The following is a 7,736-nucleotide window of genomic DNA, read 5'->3' as shown; positions in this document are numbered from 1 at the left end:
GGATTGCAAAATTTTTACACCAGAATAAACATTTTTTTAAAAAATATTTATTTTGAAAGGCAGAGAAACAGAGAGAGGGAGATACAGAGAGAAAGAGATCTTTGTCTGCTGGCTCACTCCGGGAATGGCTGCAACAGCAAGGGCAGAGCCAGATTGAAGACAGGAGTCTGGAACTCCATTCATGTCTCCCACAAGTGCGTGGGCAATCTTCTGCTGCTTTCCCAGGCACATTAACAGGGAACTAGATTGGAAGTAGAGCAGCTGGGATTTGAACTGGTGCTCTGATCCAGGATGCTGGTGTCACACACTTAACACACTCTGCCATGATATTGGCCCCATAAACCTAACCTGTTAATTCCATTTTTTCCAAGAACATTTTGAAAGACCTTTATATTCGCAAAGGGATGTGGGGGATTTGCAACCATGGCTGAAGGGACAGTGACAAAGCACTATAATTTATAAGTTTGAATGAGGCCGTTTCTTCATGCTTCTGTAATTTTACAATGCTATTTTCCAAGTGATGTGCATGTTTAGATGCTGTGGCAATGATTTAGAAAATTGTTGCAGCACCTTCAACAGTTGTGTTAAGTTTGGGGATATATGCTAGTCTAAGGCTTGTGTGTTCTTAGAGTACCTGATAATTTAGTCTTGTTCACTGTCTTTGTCTGTTTTATAAAAGACTCCTTCTCCTGCTTTCCTGTAAATGTGTTTTTTTTTGGGGGGGGAGCAGGCGTTGTGGTACAACAGGTTACCACCACCTTGGATGCCTGCACCCTATATCGGAGTGCTGGTTTGAGTCCCAGCTGCTCTGCTTCTGATCCAGCTCCCTGCTAATGTGCACTCTGAGAGGCAGCACATGATGACCCCAGTACTTGGGCTCCTGCCACCCACATGGGAGACCCAGATGGAATTGCTGCTCCTGACTTTGGCTTGATCCAGTCCTGGTTGTTACAGGCATTTGGGGGAATGAACCAGCTAACGGAAGATCTCTCTCTCTCTCTCTCTCTCTCTCTCTCTCTCTCTCTCTCTCTCTCTCTCCCTCCCTCTGTTTCCCCCCTCTCTATGATACTTTACCTTTCAAATACATTAAAAAAACTTTTAGAAAGATGTTAAAGCAACAGTGGACCGAATCTGTGCAATTGTTAGATGGGGATGTGGGATAGCGTGTGGTTCAAAACACAGAAGCTGTAGTCAGACCTCCTGAGTGCACATCCAGGCTCTCCCTCCCCATAGCTGTGTGAATTGAAGACCCAGTGCCCTCGTCTGTGGGTGACAGACTCACTGAAGAAGCTAGAAGGGAGTGAGGCTTAGCTGCTTTCCCATAGTCTGTACCCGGGCACTTGATATAACGAAATGGCCTCAGTAGAAAGTCCCCCACACATATGCACATCTGTTAAGCAAATAGTCACAAGCAAAGGGAAACTGTGCATCCCAGCTTTTCTGTAGGTGTGAGACATTCTCAGCACCCCGTCACTTTTAGTGTTCTGGCTAGCACCTTTCATGCAAAGTTGAGTTGAGACGCTCCTGCAGTTGGCACCAGGCAACCAGAAATCCTCCTATAGCAGTGGCCAGGCAGACACAGGACCACTTAGTGACAGAGATTTGGAGCCATCCCCAGGGGTGCTGGTCCCAGGCTAGATTTTTATACCGTACTGAAGAAGGGGGGTATTCCAAAAATCATTTAGCCAGTTTACTTTTCATTTTATATTAAATTTTGAAATCCATGCATAGGTTTTTCATAGTATGCATTTTTTTTTAAAAAGACATTTATTTGAAAGGCAGAGGTATAGAGAGAGAGGGAGAGACAAATACACAACCATTGGTTCACTCCCCAAATAGCCTCAATGACTGGGACTGAGCCAGGCCAAAGCCAGGAGCCTGGAACTCCACCAGGGTCTCTGACATGGGTGCAGGGGCCCAAGGGCTTGGGCCACCCTCTGCTGCTTTCCTAGGTGCATTAGCAGAGAGCTGGATCAGAAGTGGAGCAGTCAGGACTTGAACTGGCTCTCGTGGAATGTGTATGTCGTAGTCGTCAGCTTAACCCATTGCACCACAATACTGGCCTCTAGCCAGTTTATTTTAATGTTACCTGCCCAAAGGTCTTTTAAATATTCTTGATACCATTTAGTGAGCCACTCGCCTCACCAATACAAGTTCGTTTCTGACATTCAATATGCTAATTAGCTCATCCTCCAGTGTGGAAATACAGATCAGAGAAATTTGTCATAGACAGCTCTGGAGTGTGGCTCTTCTAACATGACATTAGTTAACCACTCCTGAGTGTGGATTTTTAATGAGAGTGACAAATTGACCTTAGAGTTAAAGCTTGTACTGACTAGCGCCTGTTTATCATCATACTGTACAGGTGGAAGCATTTGGAAGTGAATTGTCGACCTTGGCCGCCAGGACACTTCCATGAGTTATATTATGTAAAGTGCTAGGACAGCACCAGTTACACTGCAAGTGCTGTATAAGTAATCACATATTACTATTTTTTTAAAAATGTATTTGACAGATAGAGTTAGACAGTGAGAGAGAGAGACAGAGACAGAGACAGAGAGACAGGTCTTCCTTCCGTTGGTTCATCCCCTAAATGGCTGCTATGGCCAGCGCGCTGCGCCGATCCGAAGCCAGGAGCCAGGAGCCTCCTCCCAGTCTCCCATGCAGGTGCAGGGCCCAAGCACTTTGGCCATCCTCCACTGCCTTCCCGGGCCACAGCAGAGAGCTGGACTGGAAGAGCAATCGGGACCAGAACTGGTGCCCATATGGGATGCCGGTGCAGCAGGCAGAGGATTAACCTAGTCGCCACGGTGCCGGCCCTGAGACTCTAATTTAAAAAAAAAAAATTTTTTTTTTTTTGACAGGCAGAGTGGACAGTGAGAGAGAGAGAGAGACAGAGAGAAAGGTCTTCCTTTGCCGCTGGTTCACCCTCCAATGGCTGCCACGGCCATCGCGCTGCGGCCGGCGCACCGTGCTGATCCGATGGCGGAGCCAGGTGCCTCTTCTGGTCTCCCATAGGGTGCAGGGCCCAAGCTCCTGGGCCATCCTCCACTGCACTCCCAGGCCACAGCAGAGAGCTGGCCTGGAAGAGGGGCAACCGGGACAGAATCCGGAGCCCCGACCAGGACTAGAACCCGGTGTGCTGGCGGCAAGGCGGAGGATCAGCCTAGTGAGCCGTGGCGCCGGCCCTAATTTTTTTTTAACAAAGGATGTTGCATTTTCATTTTGCACTGATCCCCAAAAAATATGTAGTGAGTCCTGCTCCTATATTGCTTGACAACTGCAAATGGCCATCATATGCTGCTTTCTCTAGGCCATTAGCAGGGAGCTGGATCAGAAGTGGAGCAGCCAGGACGCAAACTGGTGCCCATAAGGACTGACAGCATTGCAGGTGGCATCTACACCACATACTAGGGACCCTAACTTATGTATTTAAATTTCTGTTTATTTATTATTTAATTGAAAGGCAGAGAGACAGATCTTCCATCTGCTGATTCACTCCCCAAATGCCCATAATAGCTGGGACTGGGCTAGGCTAAAGCCAGGAACCTGGAACTCCATCCGGGTTGCCCACATGGGTGACAGGGATCCTGGTGGGAAAAGTAAAACACACGACCAGGCCGGTGCTGCGGCTCAATAGGATAATCCTCCACCTGCGGCACTGGCACACCGGGTTCTAGTCCTGGTCGGGGTGCTGGATTCTGTCCCGGTTGCCCCTCTTCCAGGCCAGCTCTCTGCTATGGCCTGGGAGTGCAGTGGAGGATGGCCCAAGTGCTTGGGCCCTGCACCCCATGGGAGACCAGGAGAAGCACCTGGCTCCTGAGAAATCTGCTGCTTCCCAGGGTGCACATTAACAGAAGCTGCAATTGGACGAGGAGTCAAGACTCAAACCCAGGCATTCGAATATGGAATGCAGGTGTCCCAAGCAGTATCTCAACCACTGCATCAAATGCAGCCTCCCAATTGGGGGCCACTTTCAACAGCAGAATCACCAAGACACAAAAATGACAAAAATGTATGGCTCCAGATAGGCCATGAGAAAGGTATTTGCTGCTAGTCGAAGAGCAGAAGCAACAAGACAGGAGCTACTTGCTCCACCTCAGTTGGAAACATCTACATGGAGTGACTCAAATTGCTCACCACTCTGCAAGCCTGCAAGACAACTGTGCAAACTCCAAGGATTGATTTGGGGCTTATGAATAAACTTTAGCAAATGCTTAAACTCACAAACACACAAGCCATGGGTACTGAAGATTGGCTGCACCATTCCTTACTGTGGTGTGCAGTGGAGGACCGCAGATATTTCATGGGAAAAGTAAAACACACGACCAGGCCGGTGCTGCGGCTCAATAGGATAATCCTCCACCTGCGGCACTGGCACGCCGGGTTCTAGTCCTGGTCGGGGTGCTGGATTCTGTCCTGGTTGCCCCTCTTCCAGGCCAGTTCTCTGCTTTGGCCCGGGAGTGCAGTGGAGGATGGCCCAAGTGCTTGGGCCCTGCACCCCATGGGAGACCAGGAGAAGCACCTGGTTCCTGGCTCCTGGCTTCGGATCAGCGCGGCCATTGGAGGGTGAACCAATGGAAGGAAGACCTTTCTCTCTCTGTCTCTCTCTCTCTCTCTCTCACTGTCCACTCTGCCTGTCAAAACAAACAAACAAAAAAACACCAAAAAAACAAAAAACACATGACCATGCTAAGACCCCAAAACTGGTAAACAGATGAAGGTGCTCACAACACTAATAACAATAACAATAGTAAGATGTGGGGGCCGGCGCTGGGCTCACTTGGATAATCCTCTGCCCGTGGCACATAATAATGGCCATAATAGCAAAGAAAGCCTGCTCGTGGGTTTGCTCAGTCCGAAAGATGACCTCCAAGAGCCAGGCTGCAAGAGAAGGGAAGACTCTGGTGAGCCCCCACGGCTGCTGCTCTGGCAGCCAATGGAATCAGAGCTGAAGGGGATGACTGCACAGTTCAATGGATGTTGCTGTTCACCAGTGCAGGCCCTTCCCTTCCCAAGATGCTGTGTTCCTATTCCTGGAGCTCCCAGGAATCACGACCCAACCCCAAAGCCCAAATGCTGTGGAAGGCACCAGCTCTTGGTAGAATATGAGATGCTGGCCCAGACACTTCCCATCTTCTGGAAGCTTCCTTGGTGGGCTTTGTTGGCAGAGCTCACCTATCCCACCCCAGGCTCTCCTGATGAGTTTCTCCACCTTTGACTTTTGAGGTATAGAAGTGGGGAACTCCCAATATTTTCACCATGAAGTTGCTAGGGTGTGATGCTTATTTGATTTCTCATTCCAGAGGTGAAGGATCAGTAGACTCAGAGCCTTCAGATATGAATGCCTAGCAGCCTTAACTGTGTAATGAAGATACTACCTAAGTGACCCTACAAAGAACCACCACTGTGGACTCCAAGGGATTGCCTGGGTGTGCTTTTGGAGCTGCAGTGTAGAACTGGGGTGTGAAGGTTCTATGTATTTTTGTCTGCATTTGGTTCGGCCTGTGTCTTGGTCCATTTGGGCTGCTGTAGCAAAATACCAGGACCTAGGTGGCTTATGAACAACAGAGATGTATTTCTCTCATCCTGAGAGCCAGAGGTCTAAGGTCAGGGAGCCCTTGTGGTTGGGTTCAGGTGAGGGCTCCCTTCCAGGTGACAGATGGCTGACTTCTTGCTCTGAGATCACTTTTGGAACAGGAGGAGGGTGTTTTTTTCAGGCCTTATATATATTTTTAAGATTTATTTATTTATTTGCAAGAGAGAGAGTTGGATGGGGGGAGAGAGGAAGAGACAGGGAGACCTTCTGTCTGCTGGTTCACTCCCCAAATGGCCACAACAGCCAGAGCTGAGCCAATCTGAAGCCAGGAGCCAGGAGCTTCTTCCAGGTCTCCCACATGGGTGCAGGAGCACAAGCACTTGGGCCATCTTCCTCTGCTTTTCCCAGGTGCACTAGCAGAGAGCTAGATTGGAAGTGGAGCAACCAGGACATGAACTAGCACCCATATGGGATGCCGGTGTCATTGGCAGAGGTTTTACCTGCTATGCCACAGTACTGGCCCCTCATGCTTTTTGATAAGGGCATTAATCCCATTCATCAGGACTCCATTCTCATGACCTGATTCCTCCCCCAAACCCCACCTTCTAATGCTGTCAGCTGGGTGGGCTGGGACGAGAATTTCAGCAAATGAATTTTAGGAAGGGGACACAAACATTCAAAACATGACACCCTGCAAAGATTTTTTTTTTAAATTAAGGAACTGAGAATTAGAGGATTTTTTCTTCTTTTTTGTTTCTTTTGTCTTCGTTTCACAAACCCTTGTGTCGAGGGCTGACTTTCAGTAGATCACAGCAAGGGAGCTGCTCTGCTACGTACGAAACCCCAACCCAGAAGCATGTGTCTATGAATGGTTTAGCCCAGGTTCCCCATGAACGTGGGGTGCATGACGGGTGAGAGGGTGGCCCCCTTTCCGGCCATGCTCCATTTCCTGGAACAAAGGGCTCTCTGCACCAGACTAGAGGATTAAAAAAAAAAAATTATTTGGCTATTTGAAAGGCAGAGCAGGGGCTGGCACTGTGGCACAGTGGGTTGATCCTCCACCTGCGGTGCCAGCATTCCATGTGGGCACCGGTTCAAGTCCCAGCAACCCCTCTTCCAGTCCAGCTCTCTACTGTGGCCTGGGAAAGCATTAGAAAATGGCTCAAGTCCTTGGGTCCCTGCACCCACATGGGAGACCGGGAGGAGGCACCTGGCTCCTGGCTTTGGATTGGTTCAGCTCTGGCCGTTGCAGCCATTTGGGGAGTAAACCAGCAGATCTAAGACCTTTTTCTCTGTCTCTCCCTCTCACTGTCTGTAACTCTACCTCTCAAATAAATAAATAAATGAATAAATAAAATCTTAAAAAAAAAGGCAGAGCAATAGGGTCTGGCATTGTGGCATAGCAGATAAAACCTCTGACTGTGACATGGACATCTCATATGGGGGCCAATGTGTGTCCCGGCTGCTCTACTTTCAATCCAGCTTCCTATTAATACCCCAGGAAAAGCAGTGGAAGATGGCCTAAGTGTTTGGGCCCGTGCCACCCACGTGGGAGATCTGGAAGAAGCTCCTGGCTCTTGGCTTCAGCTTGGCCCATCCCTGGCCATTGTGGCCATCTGAGAAGTGACCACTGGATTAAATATCTCTCTTTATGTCTCCCTTTCTCTAACTCTGTTTTTTGAAAAAAAATTATATTTTAAAATGGTAGAGCAACAGAGAGAGAAGGAGAGACAAATAGGTAACTTCCATTCACTTCCCCTAATGGCTGGGGATGGGCAGGTTGAAGCCATGAGCCAGAAGGCATCTGAGTCTCCCACACGGGTGGCAGGGCCCCAAGTACTTGGGTCATCATGCACTGCTTTTCCCAGGTGCATCATCAGGGAGCTGGATTGGAAACAGAGCAGCCAGGCCTTGAACTGGTACTCTGATAAGGCTGCCAGGTATGCAAGTTGGGGCTTAACCTATGGCATCACAATACTGGCCCTGATACTTTAAAAAATTAAGACTAGTTGCTAACATTTAAACCAGGGTTTCTCACAAAGAAATCCCATTTCAGCCTCTCTAAGAAAACCCCTTGTAGTTCTGGTAACACCAGGTGACCATTCCCACCATTGCCTGCAGCTGGCTAGCGGCTTTTCCTTCACACAAAGCACAGCCTGTCTTCTTCCCCAGCCTCCACCTGCCGGGCCCTGCCCCT

The sequence above is a fragment of the Oryctolagus cuniculus genome, chromosome 10, assembly GCF_051225735.1.
Source record: "Oryctolagus cuniculus isolate XC-2025 breed Fujian yellow rabbit chromosome 10, ASM5122573v1, whole genome shotgun sequence".
NCBI lineage: Eukaryota > Metazoa > Chordata > Mammalia > Lagomorpha > Leporidae > Oryctolagus > Oryctolagus cuniculus.
The sequence above is the reverse complement of the archived record's forward strand: the minus strand, read 5'-3'. Positions refer to the sequence as shown.